The sequence below is a fragment of the Pungitius pungitius genome, chromosome 8 (genome assembly GCF_949316345.1).
Source record: "Pungitius pungitius chromosome 8, fPunPun2.1, whole genome shotgun sequence".
Taxonomy (NCBI): domain Eukaryota; kingdom Metazoa; phylum Chordata; class Actinopteri; order Perciformes; family Gasterosteidae; genus Pungitius; species Pungitius pungitius.
In genome coordinates, this window is record NC_084907.1 from 9,356,883 (window position 1) to 9,374,278 (window position 17,396).

The window sequence follows — 17,396 nt, forward strand, 5'->3', positions numbered from 1 at the left end:
GCCACTGGTGATGATTGTGTTCATAAGTGCTTCTCTTTGGGGTTGTCTTAGTGATTTGAATCAGATGGAACTGAATGAAGTGCAATACTCCTCTCTGTGTCCACATTTGGTCTTCATGATTACCCTTACAAAAACACTCACTTTGGTTCTTAATACAGTAAGTGCTTTTTGTTGGGGTAGTTTTGTTGATCTCTGACTATTGTGTGTTGGAGTTGTGTTTCATTTAAAATGTCTTGCCTGAATCTTGTCTAAAATGTCTAAATCTTAAGTCCTTAATTTTGCATGGGATTTATCTTCAGGTCAGTTGTCTTTTACTTCACAAGTCACCATGGGACTTCATGGTAGAAGGTGCCTTCCAGAGTTTGCATTGCTTCAAAGTACTGTTGATCGAGCTGCAACTGATGGCCACCAAGTAGCAAAGAGTTGCACAATGCCGAACGATTGCAGTGATTGACCACTTATGAAATGCTAATGGTATGCATTCATTTAAGATAACGGTTGCCTCTTCATTTTTCCATTGTCTACTTACACGGTCTAGACCATTGAAACTCCATCAAATAGTAGGTGGAGTTTATGTGACTTGGTTGGATTGAGTATTTAAGATGGGTAAATCTGTGGAAGAAACACAAGTTTCACGCCTTCGAGGACACAACACAGAGGATGCGACGAGGGATCCAGCTGCACTACAGGTGAACTCATCACATCTCACTGTAAGTCTTAAATGTTGCCTCAACTTGAGCATTGGCTTGTGTTTGAATTCAGTAAGTGCTACTTGTTGGGGCGGTTGATCATGACAAATACTACACACCAAAACCGAAGATAAAGGTCAATGAAATCCAATTCAGATAACCTCAAACTGGGACACTGATGATGTTTCAGTTCATAAGTGCTTCTCTTTGGGGTTGTCTTGGTTGAGTGTTCTTCAACAGAGAGCGGTTTCAAGGATAAAAAAGTAGCATGGAAGAAGAAGACATTGTTTGAGCAATAACTCTCAGATAACTTCAAATAGAGCCACTGCTGATGATTGTGTTCATAAGTGCTTCTCTTTGGGATTGTCTTAGTGATTTGAATCAGATGGAACTGAATTAAGTGCAATACTCCTCTCTGTGTCCACATTTGGTCTTCATGATTACCCTTACAAAAACACTCACTTTGGTTCTTAATACAGTAAGTGCTTTTCGTTGGGGTAGTTTTGTTGATCTCTGACTATTGTGTGTTGGAGTTGTGTTTCATTTAAAATGTCTTGTCTGAATCTTGTCTAAAATGTCTAAATCTTAAGTCCTTAATTTTGCATGGGATATATCTTTAGGTCAATTGTCTTTTACTTCACAAGTCACCGTGGGACCTCATGGTAGAAGGTGCCTTCCAGAGTTTGCATTGCTTCAAAGTACTTTTGATCGAGCTGCAACTGATGGCCACCAAGTAGCAAAGAGTTGCACAATGCCGAACGATTGCAGTGATTAACCACTTATGAAATGCTAATGGTATGCATTCATTTAAGATAACGGTTGCCTCTTCATTATTCCATTGTCTACTTACACGGTCTAGACCATTGAAACTCCATCAAATAGTAGGTGGAGTTTATGTGACTTGGTTGGATTGAGTATTTAAGATGGGTAAATCTGTGGAAGAAACACAAGTTTCACGCCTTCGAGGACACAACACAGAGGATGCGACGAGGGATCCAGCTGCACTACAGGTGAACTCATCACAGCTCACTGGAAGTCTTAAATGTTGCCTCAACTTGAGGATTGGCTTGTGTTTGAATTCAGTAAGTGCTACTTGTTGGGGCGGATGATCATGACAAATACTACACACCAAAACCGAAGGTAAAGGTCAATGAAATCCAATTCAGATAACCTCAAACTGGGACACTGATGATGTTTCAGTTCATAAGTGCTTCTCTTTGGGGTTGTCTTGGTTGAGTGTTCTTCAACAGAGAGCGGTTTCAAGGATAAAAAAGTAGCATGGAAGAAGAAGACATTGTTTGAGCAATAACTCTCAGATAACTTCAAATAGAGCCACTGGTGATGATTGTGTTCATAAGTGCTTCTCTTTGGGGTTGTCTTAGTGATTTGAATCAGATGGAACTGAATGAAGTGCAATACTCCTCTCTGTGTCCACATTTGGTCTTCATGATTACCCTTACAAAAACACTCACTTTGGTTCTTAATACAGTAAGTGCTTTTTGTTGGGGTAGTTTTGTTGATCTCTGACTATTGTGTGTTGGAGTTGTGTTTCATTTAAAATGTCTTGCCTGAATCTTGTCTAAATCTTAAGTCCTTAATTTTGCATGGGATTTATCTTCAGGTCAGTTGTCTTTTACTTCACAAGTCACCATGGGAACTCATGGTAGAAGGTGCCTTCCAGAGTTTGCATTGCTTCAAAGTACTGTTGATCGAGCTGCAACTGATGGCCACCAAGTAGCAAAGAGTTGCACAATGCCGAACGATTGCAGTCATTGACCACTTATGAAATGCTAATGGTATGCATTCATTTAAGATAACGGTTGCCTCTTCATTATTCCATTGTCTACTTACACGGTCTAAACCATTTAAACTCCATCAAATAGTAGGTGGAGTTTATGTGACTTGGTTGGATTGAGTATTTAAGATGGGTTCAATCTGTGGAAGAAAGACAAGTTTCACGCCTTCGAGGACACAACACAGAGGATGCGACGAGGGATCCAGCTGCACTACAGGTGAACTCATCACAGCTCACTGGAAGTCTTAAATGTTGCCTCAACTTGAGGATTGGCTTGTGTTTGAATTCAGTAAGTGCTACTTGTTGGGGCGGATGATCATGACAAATACTACACACCAAAACCGAAGGTAAAGGTCAATGAAATCCAATTCAGATAACCTCAAACTGGGACACTGATGATGTTTCAGTTCATAAGTGCTTCTCTTTGGGGTTGTCTTAGTGATTTGAATCAGATGGAACTGAATGAAGTGCAATACTCCTCTGTGTGTCTACATTTGGTCTTCATGATTACCCTTACAAAAACACTCACTTTGGTTCTTAATACAGTAAGTGCTTTTTGTTGGGGTAGTTTTGTTGATCTCTGACTATTGTGTGTTGGAGTTGTGTTTCATTTAAAATGTCTTGTCTGAATCTTGTCTAAAATGTCTAAATCTTAAGTCCTTAATTTTGCATGGGATTTATCTTCAGGTCAGTTGTCTTTTACTTCACAAGTCACCATTGGACCTCATGGTAGAAGGTGCCTTCCAGAGTTTGCATTTATTCAAAGTACTGTTGATCGAGCTGCAACTGATGGCCACCAAGTAGCAAAGAGTTGCACATTGCCGAAAGATTGCAGTGATTGACCACTTATGAAATGCTAATTGTATGCATTCATTTAAGATAACGGTTGCCTCTTCATTTTTCCATTGTCTACTTACACGGTCTAGGCCATTGAAACTCCATCAAATAGTAGATGGAGTTTATGTGACTTGGTTGGATTGAGTATTTAAGATGGGTAAATCAGTGGAAGAAACACAAGTTTCACGGCTTCGAGGACACAACAAAGAGGATGCGACGAGGGATCCAGCTGCACTACAGGTGAACTCATCACAGCTCACTGGAAGTCTTAAATGTTGCCTCAACTTGAGCATTGGCTTGTGTTTGAATTCAGTAAGTGCTACTTGTTGGGGCGGTTGATCATGACAAAAACTACACACCAAAACCGAAGATAAAGGTCAATGAAATCCAATTAAGATAACCTCAAACTGGGACACTGATGATGTTTCAGTTCATAAGTGCTTCTCTTTGGGGTTGTCTTGGTTGAGTGTTCTTCAACAGAGAGCGGTTTCAAGGATAAAAAAGTAGCATGGAAGAAGAAGACATTGTTTGAGCAATAACTCTCAGATAACTTCAAATAGAGCCACTGGTGATGATTGTGTTCATAAGTGCTTCTCTTTGGGGTTGTCTTAGTGATTTGAATCAGATGGAACTGAATGAAGTGCAATACTCCTCTCTGTGTCCACATTTGGTCTTCATGATTACCCTTACAAAAACACTCACTTTGGTTCTTAATACAGTAAGTGCTTTTTGTTGGGGTAGTTTTGTTGATCTCTGACTATTGTGTGTTGGAGTTGTGTTTCATTTAAAATGTCTTGCCTGAATCTTGTCTAAATCTTAAGTCCTTAATTTTGCATGGGATTTATCTTCAGGTCAGTTGTCTTTTACTTCACAAGTCACCATGGGACCTCATGGTAGAAGGTGCCTTCCAGAGTTTGCATTGCTTCAAAGTACTGTTGGTCGAGCTGCAACTGATGGCCACCAAGTAGCAAAGAGTTGCACAATGCCGAACGATTGCAGTGATTGACCACTTATGAAATGCTAATGGTATGCATTCATTTAAGATAACGGTTGCCTCTTCATTATTCCATTGTCTACTTACACGGTCTAAACCATTTAAACTCCATCAAATAGTAGGTGGAGTTTATGTGACTTGGTTGGATTGAGTATTTAAGATGGGTAAATCTGTGGAAGAAACACAAGTTTCACGCCTTCGAGGACACAACACAGAGGATGCGACGAGGGATCCAGCTGCACTACAGGTGAACTCATCACAGCTCACTGGAAGTCTTAAATGTTGCCTCAACTTGAGCATTGGCTTGTGTTTGAATTCAGTAAGTGCTACTTGTTGGGGCGGTTGATCATGACAAATACTACACACCAAAACCGAAGGTAAAGGTCAATGAAATCCAATTCAGATAACCTCAAACTGAGACACTGATGATGTTTCAGTTCATAAGTGCTTCTCTTTGGGGTTGTCTTGGTTGAGTGTTGCTCAACAGAGAGCGGTTTCAAGGATGAAAAAGTAGCATGGAAGAAGAAGACATTGTTTGAGCAATAACTCTCAGATAACTTCAAATAGAGCCACTGGTGATGATTGTGTTCATAAGTGCTTCTCTTTGGGGTTGTCTTAGTGATTTGAATCAGATGGAACTGAATGAAGTGCAATACTCCTCTCTGTGTCCACATTTGGTCTTCATGATTACCCTTACAAAAACACTCACTTTGGTTCTTAATACAGTAAGTGCTTTTTGTTGGGGTAGTTTTGTTGATCTCTGACTATTGTGTGTTGGAGTTGTGTTTCATTTAAAATGTCTTGCCTGAATCTTGTCTAAATCTTAAGTCCTTAATTTTGCATGGGATTTATCTTCAGGTCAGTTGTCTTTTACTTCACAAGTCACCATGGGACTTCATGGTAGAAGGTGCCTTCCAGAGTTTGCATTGCTTCAAAGTACTGTTGATCGAGCTGCAACTGATGGCCACCAAGTAGCAAAGAGTTGCACAATGCCGAACGATTGCAGTGATTGACCACTTATGAAATGCTAATGGTATGCATTCATTTAAGATAACGGTTGCCTCTTCATTTTTCCATTGTCTACTTACACGGTCTAGACCATTGAAACTCCATCAAATAGTAGGTGGAGTTTATGTGACTTGGTTGGATTGAGTATTTAAGATGGGTAAATCTGTGGAAGAAACACAAGTTTCACGCCTTCGAGGACACAACACAGAGGATGCGACGAGGGATCCAGCTGCACTACAGGTGAACTCATCACATCTCACTGGATGTCTTAAATGTTGCCTCAACTTGAGCATTGGCTTGTGTTTGAATTCAGTAAGTGCTACTTGTTGGGGCGGTTGATCATGACAAAAACTACACACCAAAACCGAAGATAAAGGTCAATGAAATCCAATTAAGATAACCTCAAACTGGGACACTGATGATGTTTCAGTTCATAAGTGCTTCTCTTTGGGGTTGTCTTGGTTGAGTGTTCTTCAACAGAGAGCGGTTTCAAGGATAAAAAAGTAGCATGGAAGAAGAAGACATTGTTTGAGCAATAACTCTCAGATAACTTCAAATAGAGCCACTGGTGATGATTGTGTTCATAAGTGCTTCTCTTTGGGGTTGTCTTAGTGATTTGAATCAGATGGAACTGAATGAAGTGCAATACTCCTCTCTGTGTCCACATTTGGTCTTCATGATTACCCTTACAAAAACACTCACTTTGGTTCTTAATACAGTAAGTGCTTTTTGTTGGGGTAGTTTTGTTGATCTCTGACTATTGTGTGTTGGAGTTGTGTTTCATTTAAAATGTCTTGCCTGAATCTTGTCTAAAATGTCTAAATCTTAAGTCCTTAATTTTGCATGGGATTTATCTTCAGGTCAGTTGTCTTTTACTTCACAAGTCACCATGGGACTTCATGGTAGAAGGTGCCTTCCAGAGTTTGCATTGCTTCAAAGTACTTTTGATCGAGCTGCAACTGATGGCCACCAAGTAGCAAAGAGTTGCACAATGCCGAACGATTGCAGTGATTAACCACTTATGAAATGCTAATGGTATGCATTCATTTAAGATAACGGTTGCCTCTTCATTATTCCATTGTCTACTTACACGGTCTAGACCATTGAAACTCCATCAAATAGTAGGTGGAGTTTATGTGACTTGGTTGGATTGAGTATTTAAGATGGGTAAATCTGTGGAAGAAACACAAGTTTCACGCCTTCGAGGACACAACACAGAGGATGCGACGAGGGATCCAGCTGCACTACAGGTGAACTCATCACAGCTCACTGGAAGTCTTAAATGTTGCCTCAACTTGAGGATTGGCTTGTGTTTGAATTCAGTAAGTGCTACTTGTTGGGGCGGATGATCATGACAAATACTACACACCAAAACCGAAGGTAAAGGTCAATGAAATCCAATTCAGATAACCTCAAACTGGGACACTGATGATGTTTCAGTTCATAAGTGCTTCTCTTTGGGGTTGTCTTGGTTGAGTGTTCTTCAACAGAGAGCGGTTTCAAGGATAAAAAAGTAGCATGGAAGAAGAAGACATTGTTTGAGCAATAACTCTCAGATAACTTCAAATAGAGCCACTGGTGATGATTGTGTTCATAAGTGCTTCTCTTTGGGGTTGTCTTAGTGATTTGAATCAGATGGAACTGAATGAAGTGCAATACTCCTCTCTGTGTCCACATTTGGTCTTCATGATTACCCTTACAAAAACACTCACTTTGGTTCTTAATACAGTAAGTGCTTTTTGTTGGGGTAGTTTTGTTGATCTCTGACTATTGTGTGTTGGAGTTGTGTTTCATTTAAAATGTCTTGCCTGAATCTTGTCTAAATCTTAAGTCCTTAATTTTGCATGGGATTTATCTTCAGGTCAGTTGTCTTTTACTTCACAAGTCACCATGGGAACTCATGGTAGAAGGTGCCTTCCAGAGTTTGCATTGCTTCAAAGTACTGTTGATCGAGCTGCAACTGATGGCCACCAAGTAGCAAAGAGTTGCACAATGCCGAACGATTGCAGTCATTGACCACTTATGAAATGCTAATGGTATGCATTCATTTAAGATAACGGTTGCCTCTTCATTATTCCATTGTCTACTTACACGGTCTAAACCATTTAAACTCCATCAAATAGTAGGTGGAGTTTATGTGACTTGGTTGGATTGAGTATTTAAGATGGGTAAATCTGTGGAAGAAAGACAAGTTTCACGCCTTCGAGGACACAACACAGAGGATGCGACGAGGGATCCAGCTGCACTACAGGTGAACTCATCACAGCTCACTGGAAGTCTTAAATGTTGCCTCAACTTGAGGATTGGCTTGTGTTTGAATTCAGTAAGTGCTACTTGTTGGGGCGGATGATCATGACAAATACTACACACCAAAACCGAAGGTAAAGGTCAATGAAATCCAATTCAGATAACCTCAAACTGGGACACTGATGATGTTTCAGTTCATAAGTGCTTCTCTTTGGGGTTGTCTTAGTGATTTGAATCAGATGGAACTGAATGAAGTGCAATACTCCTCTGTGTGTCTACATTTGGTCTTCATGATTACCCTTACAAAAACACTCACTTTGGTTCTTAATACAGTAAGTGCTTTTTGTTGGGGTAGTTTTGTTGATCTCTGACTATTGTGTGTTGGAGTTGTGTTTCATTTAAAATGTCTTGTCTGAATCTTGTCTAAAATGTCTAAATCTTAAGTCCTTAATTTTGCATGGGATTTATCTTCAGGTCAGTTGTCTTTTACTTCACAAGTCACCATTGGACCTCATGGTAGAAGGTGCCTTCCAGAGTTTGCATTTATTCAAAGTACTGTTGATCGAGCTGCAACTGATGGCCACCAAGTAGCAAAGAGTTGCACATTGCCGAAAGATTGCAGTGATTGACCACTTATGAAATGCTAATTGTATGCATTCATTTAAGATAACGGTTGCCTCTTCATTTTTCCATTGTCTACTTACACGGTCTAGGCCATTGAAACTCCATCAAATAGTAGGTGGAGTTTATGTGACTTGGTTGGATTGAGTATTTAAGATGGGTAAATCAGTGGAAGAAACACAAGTTTCACGGCTTCGAGGACACAACAAAGAGGATGCGACGAGGGATCCAGCTGCACTACAGGTGAACTCATCACAGCTCACTGGAAGTCTTAAATGTTGCCTCAACTTGAGCATTGGCTTGTGTTTGAATTCAGTAAGTGCTACTTGTTGGGGCGGTTGATCATGACAAAAACTACACACCAAAACCGAAGATAAAGGTCAATGAAATCCAATTAAGATAACCTCAAACTGGGACACTGATGATGTTTCAGTTCATAAGTGCTTCTCTTTGGGGTTGTCTTGGTTGAGTGTTCTTCAACAGAGAGCGGTTTCAAGGATAAAAAAGTAGCATGGAAGAAGAAGACATTGTTTGAGCAATAACTCTCAGATAACTTCAAATAGAGCCACTGGTGATGATTGTGTTCATAAGTGCTTCTCTTTGGGGTTGTCTTAGTGATTTGAATCAGATGGAACTGAATGAAGTGCAATACTCCTCTCTGTGTCCACATTTGGTCTTCATGATTACCCTTACAAAAACACTCACTTTGGTTCTTAATACAGTAAGTGCTTTTTGTTGGGGTAGTTTTGTTGATCTCTGACTATTGTGTGTTGGAGTTGTGTTTCATTTAAAATGTCTTGCCTGAATCTTGTCTAAATCTTAAGTCCTTAATTTTGCATGGGATTTATCTTCAGGTCAGTTGTCTTTTACTTCACAAGTCACCATGGGACCTCATGGTAGAAGGTGCCTTCCAGAGTTTGCATTGCTTCAAAGTACTGTTGGTCGAGCTGCAACTGATGGCCACCAAGTAGCAAAGAGTTGCACAATGCCGAACGATTGCAGTGATTGACCACTTATGAAATGCTAATGGTATGCATTCATTTAAGATAACGGTTGCCTCTTCATTATTCCATTGTCTACTTACACGGTCTAAACCATTTAAACTCCATCAAATAGTAGGTGGAGTTTATGTGACTTGGTTGGATTGAGTATTTAAGATGGGTAAATCTGTGGAAGAAACACAAGTTTCACGCCTTCGAGGACACAACACAGAGGATGCGACGAGGGATCCAGCTGCACTACAGGTGAACTCATCACAGCTCACTGGAAGTCTTAAATGTTGCCTCAACTTGAGCATTGGCTTGTGTTTGAATTCAGTAAGTGCTACTTGTTGGGGCGGTTGATCATGACAAATACTACACACCAAAACCGAAGGTAAAGGTCAATGAAATCCAATTCAGATAACCTCAAACTGAGACACTGATGATGTTTCAGTTCATAAGTGCTTCTCTTTGGGGTTGTCTTGGTTGAGTGTTGCTCAACAGAGAGCGGTTTCAAGGATGAAAAAGTAGCATGGAAGAAGAAGACATTGTTTGAGCAATAACTCTCAGATAACTTCAAATAGAGCCACTGGTGATGATTGTGTTCATAAGTGCTTCTCTTTGGGGTTGTCTTAGTGATTTGAATCAGATGGAACTGAATGAAGTGCAATACTCCTCTCTGTGTCCACATTTGGTCTTCATGATTACCCTTACAAAAACACTCACTTTGGTTCTTAATACAGTAAGTGCTTTTTGTTGGGGTAGTTTTGTTGATCTCTGACTATTGTGTGTTGGAGTTGTGTTTCATTTAAAATGTCTTGCCTGAATCTTGTCTAAATCTTAAGTCCTTAATTTTGCATGGGATTTATCTTCAGGTCAGTTGTCTTTTACTTCACAAGTCACCATGGGACTTCATGGTAGAAGGTGCCTTCCAGAGTTTGCATTGCTTCAAAGTACTTTTGATCGAGCTGCAACTGATGGCCACCAAGTAGCAAAGAGTTGCACAATGCCGAACGATTGCAGTGATTAACCACTTATGAAATGCTAATGGTATGCATTCATTTAAGATAACGGTTGCCTCTTCATTATTCCATTGTCTACTTACACGGTCTAGACCATTGAAACTCCATCAAATAGTAGGTGGAGTTTATGTGACTTGGTTGGATTGAGTATTTAAGATGGGTAAATCTGTGGAAGAAACACAAGTTTCACGCCTTCGAGGACACAACACAGAGGATGCGACGAGGGATCCAGCTGCACTATAGGTGAACTCATCACAGCTCACTGGAAGTCTTAAATGTTGCCTCAACTTGAGGATTGGCTTGTGTTTGAATTCAGTAAGTGCTACTTGTTGGGGCGGATGATCATGACAAATACTACACACCAAAACCGAAGGTAAAGGTCAATGAAATCCAATTCAGATAACCTCAAACTGGGACACTGATGATGTTTCAGTTCATAAGTGCTTCTCTTTGGGGTTGTCTTGGTTGAGTGTTCTTCAACAGAGAGCGGTTTCAAGGATAAAAAAGTAGCATGGAAGAAGAAGACATTGTTTGAGCAATAACTCTCAGATAACTTCAAATAGAGCCACTGGTGATGATTGTGTTCATAAGTGCTTCTCTTTGGGGTTGTCTTAGTGATTTGAATCAGATGGAACTGAATGAAGTGCAATACTCCTCTCTGTGTCCACATTTGGTCTTCATGATTACCCTTACAAAAACACTCACTTTGGTTCTTAATACAGTAAGTGCTTTTTGTTGGGGTAGTTTTGTTGATCTCTGACTATTGTGTGTTGGAGTTGTGTTTCATTTAAAATGTCTTGCCTGAATCTTGTCTAAATCTTAAGTCCTTAATTTTGCATGGGATTTATCTTCAGGTCAGTTGTCTTTTACTTCACAAGTCACCATGGGAACTCATGGTAGAAGGTGCCTTCCAGAGTTTGCATTGCTTCAAAGTACTGTTGATCGAGCTGCAACTGATGGCCACCAAGTAGCAAAGAGTTGCACAATGCCGAACGATTGCAGTCATTGACCACTTATGAAATGCTAATGGTATGCATTCATTTAAGATAACGGTTGCCTCTTCATTATTCCATTGTCTACTTACACGGTCTAAACCATTTAAACTCCATCAAATAGTAGGTGGAGTTTATGTGACTTGGTTGGATTGAGTATTTAAGATGGGTAAATCTGTGGAAGAAAGACAAGTTTCACGCCTTCGAGGACACAACACAGAGGATGCGACGAGGGATCCAGCTGCACTACAGGTGAACTCATCACAGCTCACTGGAAGTCTTAAATGTTGCCTCAACTTGAGGATTGGCTTGTGTTTGAATTCAGTAAGTGCTACTTGTTGGGGCGGATGATCATGACAAATACTACACACCAAAACCGAAGGTAAAGGTCAATGAAATCCAATTCAGATAACCTCAAACTGGGACACTGATGATGTTTCAGTTCATAAGTGCTTCTCTTTGGGGTTGTCTTAGTGATTTGAATCAGATGGAACTGAATGAAGTGCAATACTCCTCTGTGTGTCTACATTTGGTCTTCATGATTACCCTTACAAAAACACTCACTTTGGTTCTTAATACAGTAAGTGCTTTTTGTTGGGGTAGTTTTGTTGATCTCTGACTATTGTGTGTTGGAGTTGTGTTTCATTTAAAATGTCTTGTCTGAATCTTGTCTAAAATGTCTAAATCTTAAGTCCTTAATTTTGCATGGGATTTATCTTCAGGTCAGTTGTCTTTTACTTCACAAGTCACCATTGGACCTCATGGTAGAAGGTGCCTTCCAGAGTTTGCATTTATTCAAAGTACTGTTGATCGAGCTGCAACTGATGGCCACCAAGTAGCAAAGAGTTGCACATTGCCGAAAGATTGCAGTGATTGACCACTTATGAAATGCTAATTGTATGCATTCATTTAAGATAACGGTTGCCTCTTCATTTTTCCATTGTCTACTTACACGGTCTAGGCCATTGAAACTCCATCAAATAGTAGGTGGAGTTTATGTGACTTGGTTGGATTGAGTATTTAAGATGGGTAAATCAGTGGAAGAAACACAAGTTTCACGGCTTCGAGGACACAACAAAGAGGATGCGACGAGGGATCCAGCTGCACTACAGGTGAACTCATCACAGCTCACTGGAAGTCTTAAATGTTGCCTCAACTTGAGCATTGGCTTGTGTTTGAATTCAGTAAGTGCTACTTGTTGGGGCGGTTGATCATGACAAAAACTACACACCAAAACCGAAGATAAAGGTCAATGAAATCCAATTAAGATAACCTCAAACTGGGACACTGATGATGTTTCAGTTCATAAGTGCTTCTCTTTGGGGTTGTCTTGGTTGAGTGTTCTTCAACAGAGAGCGGTTTCAAGGATAAAAAAGTAGCATGGAAGAAGAAGACATTGTTTGAGCAATAACTCTCAGATAACTTCAAATAGAGCCACTGGTGATGATTGTGTTCATAAGTGCTTCTCTTTGGGGTTGTCTTAGTGATTTGAATCAGATGGAACTGAATGAAGTGCAATACTCCTCTCTGTGTCCACATTTGGTCTTCATGATTACCCTTACAAAAACACTCACTTTGGTTCTTAATACAGTAAGTGCTTTTTGTTGGGGTAGTTTTGTTGATCTCTGACTATTGTGTGTTGGAGTTGTGTTTCATTTAAAATGTCTTGCCTGAATCTAGTCTAAATCTTAAGTCCTTAATTTTGCATGGGATTTATCTTCAGGTCAGTTGTCTTTTACTTCACAAGTCACCATGGGACCTCATGGTAGAAGGTGCCTTCCAGAGTTTGCATTGCTTCAAAGTACTGTTGGTCGAGCTGCAACTGATGGCCACCAAGTAGCAAAGAGTTGCACAATGCCGAACGATTGCAGTGATTGACCACTTATGAAATGCTAATGGTATGCATTCATTTAAGATAACGGTTGCCTCTTCATTATTCCATTGTCTACTTACACGGTCTAAACCATTTAAACTCCATCAAATAGTAGGTGGAGTTTATGTGACTTGGTTGGATTGAGTATTTAAGATGGGTAAATCTGTGGAAGAAACACAAGTTTCACGCCTTCGAGGACACAACACAGAGGATGCGACGAGGGATCCAGCTGCACTACAGGTGAACTCATCACAGCTCACTGGAAGTCTTAAATGTTGCCTCAACTTGAGCATTGGCTTGTGTTTGAATTCAGTAAGTGCTACTTGTTGGGGCGGTTGATCATGACAAATACTACACACCAAAACCGAAGGTAAAGGTCAATGAAATCCAATTCAGATAACCTCAAACTGAGACACTGATGATGTTTCAGTTCATAAGTGCTTCTCTTTGGGGTTGTCTTGGTTGAGTGTTGCTCAACAGAGAGCGGTTTCAAGGATGAAAAAGTAGCATGGAAGAAGAAGACATTGTTTGAGCAATAACTCTCAGATAACTTCAAATAGAGCCACTGGTGATGATTGTGTTCATAAGTGCTTCTCTTTGGGGTTGTCTTAGTGATTTGAATCAGATGGAACTGAATGAAGTGCAATACTCCTCTCTGTGTCCACATTTGGTCTTCATGATTACCCTTACAAAAACACTCACTTTGGTTCTTAATACAGTAAGTGCTTTTTGTTGGGGTAGTTTTGTTGATCTCTGACTATTGTGTGTTGGAGTTGTGTTTCATTTAAAATGTCTTGCCTGAATCTTGTCTAAAATGTCTAAATCTTAAGTCCTTAATTTTGCATGGGATTTATCTTCAGGTCAGTTGTCTTTTACTTCACAAGTCACCATGGGACTTCATGGTAGAAGGTGCCTTCCAGAGTTTGCATTGCTTCAAAGTACTGTTGATCGAGCTGCAACTGATGGCCACCAAGTAGCAAAGAGTTGCACAATGCCGAACGATTGCAGTGATTGACCACTTATGAAATGCTAATGGTATGCATTCATTTAAGATAACGGTTGCCTCTTCATTTTTCCATTGTCTACTTACACGGTCTAGACCATTGAAACTCCATCAAATAGTAGGTGGAGTTTATGTGACTTGGTTGGATTGAGTATTTAAGATGGGTAAATCTGTGGAAGAAACACAAGTTTCACGCCTTCGAGGACACAACACAGAGGATGCGACGAGGGATCCAGCTGCACTACAGGTGAACTCATCACATCTCACTGTAAGTCTTAAATGTTGCCTCAACTTGAGCATTGGCTTGTGTTTGAATTCAGTAAGTGCTACTTGTTGGGGCGGTTGATCATGACAAATACTACACACCAAAACCGAAGATAAAGGTCAATGAAATCCAATTCAGATAACCTCAAACTGGGACACTGATGATGTTTCAGTTCATAAGTGCTTCTCTTTGGGGTTGTCTTGGTTGAGTGTTCTTCAACAGAGAGCGGTTTCAAGGATAAAAAAGTAGCATGGAAGAAGAAGACATTGTTTGAGCAATAACTCTCAGATAACTTCAAATAGAGCCACTGCTGATGATTGTGTTCATAAGTGCTTCTCTTTGGGATTGTCTTAGTGATTTGAATCAGATGGAACTGAATGAAGTGCAATACTCCTCTCTGTGTCCACATTTGGTCTTCATGATTACTCTTACAAAAACACTCACTTTGGTTCTTAATACAGTAAGTGCTTTTCGTTGGGGTAGTTTTGTTGATCTCTGACTATTGTGTGTTGGAGTTGTGTTTCATTTAAAATGTCTTGTCTGAATCTTGTCTAAAATGTCTAAATCTTAAGTCCTTAATTTTGCATGGGATATATCTTTAGGTCAATTGTCTTTTACTTCACAAGTCACCGTGGGACCTCATGGTAGAAGGTGCCTTCCAGAGTTTGCATTGCTTCAAAGTACTTTTGATCGAGCTGCAACTGATGGCCACCAAGTAGCAAAGAGTTGCACAATGCCGAACGATTGCAGTGATTAACCACTTATGAAATGCTAATGGTATGCATTCATTTAAGATAACGGTTGCCTCTTCATTATTCCATTGTCTACTTACACGGTCTAGACCATTGAAACTCCATCAAATAGTAGGTGGAGTTTATGTGACTTGGTTGGATTGAGTATTTAAGATGGGTAAATCTGTGGAAGAAACACAAGTTTCACGCCTTCGAGGACACAACACAGAGGATGCGACGAGGGATCCAGCTGCACTACAGGTGAACTCATCACATCTCACTGGAAGTCTTAAATGTTGCCTCAACTTGAGCATTGGCTTGTGTTTGAATTCAGTAAGTGCTACTTGTTGGGGCGGTTGATCATGACAAAAACTACACACCAAAACCGAAGATAAAGGTCAATGAAATCCAATTAAGATAACCTCAAACTGGGACACTGATGATGTTTCAGTTCATAAGTGCTTCTCTTTGGGGTTGTCTTGGTTGAGTGTTCTTCAACAGAGAGCGGTTTCAAGGATAAAAAAGTAGCATGGAAGAAGAAGACATTGTTTGAGCAATAACTCTCAGATAACTTCAAATAGAGCCACTGGTGATGATTGTGTTCATAAGTGCTTCTCTTTGGGGTTGTCTTAGTGATTTGAATCAGATGGAACTGAATGAAGTGCAATACTCCTCTCTGTGTCCACATTTGGTCTTCATGATTACCCTTACAAAAACACTCACTTTGGTTCTTAATACAGTAAGTGCTTTTTGTTGGGGTAGTTTTGTTGATCTCTGACTATTGTGTGTTGGAGTTGTGTTTCATTTAAAATGTCTTGCCTGAATCTTGTCTAAAATGTCTAAATCTTAAGTCCTTAATTTTGCATGGGATTTATCTTCAGGTCAGTTGTCTTTTACTTCACAAGTCACCATGGGACTTCATGGTAGAAGGTGCCTTCCAGAGTTTGCATTGCTTCAAAGTACTTTTGATCGAGCTGCAACTGATGGCCACCAAGTAGCAAAGAGTTGCACAATGCCGAACGATTGCAGTGATTAACCACTTATGAAATGCTAATGGTATGCATTCATTTAAGATAACGGTTGCCTCTTCATTATTCCATTGTCTACTTACACGGTCTAGACCATTGAAACTCCATCAAATAGTAGGTGGAGTTTATGTGACTTGGTTGGATTGAGTATTTAAGATGGGTAAATCAGTGGAAGAAACACAAGTTTCACGGCTTCGAGGACACAACACAGAGGATGCGACGAGGGATCCAGCTGCACTACAGGTGAACTCATCACATCTCACTGGAAGTCTTAAATGTTGCCTCAACTTGAGCATTGGCTTGTGTTTGAATTCAGTAAGTGCTACTTGTTGGGGCGGTTGATCATGACAAATACTACACACCAAAACCGAAGGTAAAGGTCAATGAAATCCAATTCAGATAACCTCAAACTGAGACACTGATGATGTTTCAGTTCATAAGTGCTTCTCTTTGGGGTTGTCTTGGTTGAGTGTTCTTCAACAGAGAGCGGTTTCAAGGATGAAAAAGTAGCATGGAAGAAGAAGACATTGTTTGAGCAATAACTCTCAGATAACTTCAAATAGAGCCACTGGTGATGATTGTGTTCATAAGTGCTTCTCTTTGGGGTTGTCTTAGTGATTTGAATCAGATGGAACTGAATGAAGTGCAATACTCCTCTCTGTGTCCACATTTGGTCTTCATGATTACCCTTACAAAAACACTCACTTTGGTTCTTAATACAGTAAGTGCTTTTTGTTGGGGTAGTTTTGTTGATCTCTGACTATTGTGTGTTGGAGTTGTGTTTCATTTAAAATGTCTTGCCTGAATCTTGTCTAAATCTTAAGTCCTTAATTTTGCATGGGATTTATCTTCAGGTCAGTTGTCTTTTACTTCACAAGTCACCATGGGACCTCATGGTAGAAGGTGCCTTCCAGAGTTTGCATTGCTTCAAAGTACTGTTGATCGAGCTGCAACTGATGGCCACCAAGTAGCAAAGAGTTGCACAATGCCGAACGATTGCAGTCATTGACCACTTATTAAATGCTAATGGTATGCATTCATTTAAGATAACGGTTGCCTCTTCATTATTCCATTGTCTACTTACACGGTCTAAACCATTTAAACTCCATCAAATAGTAGGTGGAGTTTATGTGACTTGGTTGGATTGAGTATTTAAGATGGGTAAATCTGTGGAAGAAACACAAGTTTCACGCCTTCGAGGACACAACACAGAGGATGCGACGAGGGATCCAGCTGCACTACAGGTGAACTCATCACAGCTCACTGGAAGTCTTAAATGTTGCCTCAACTTGAGGATTGGCTTGTGTTTGA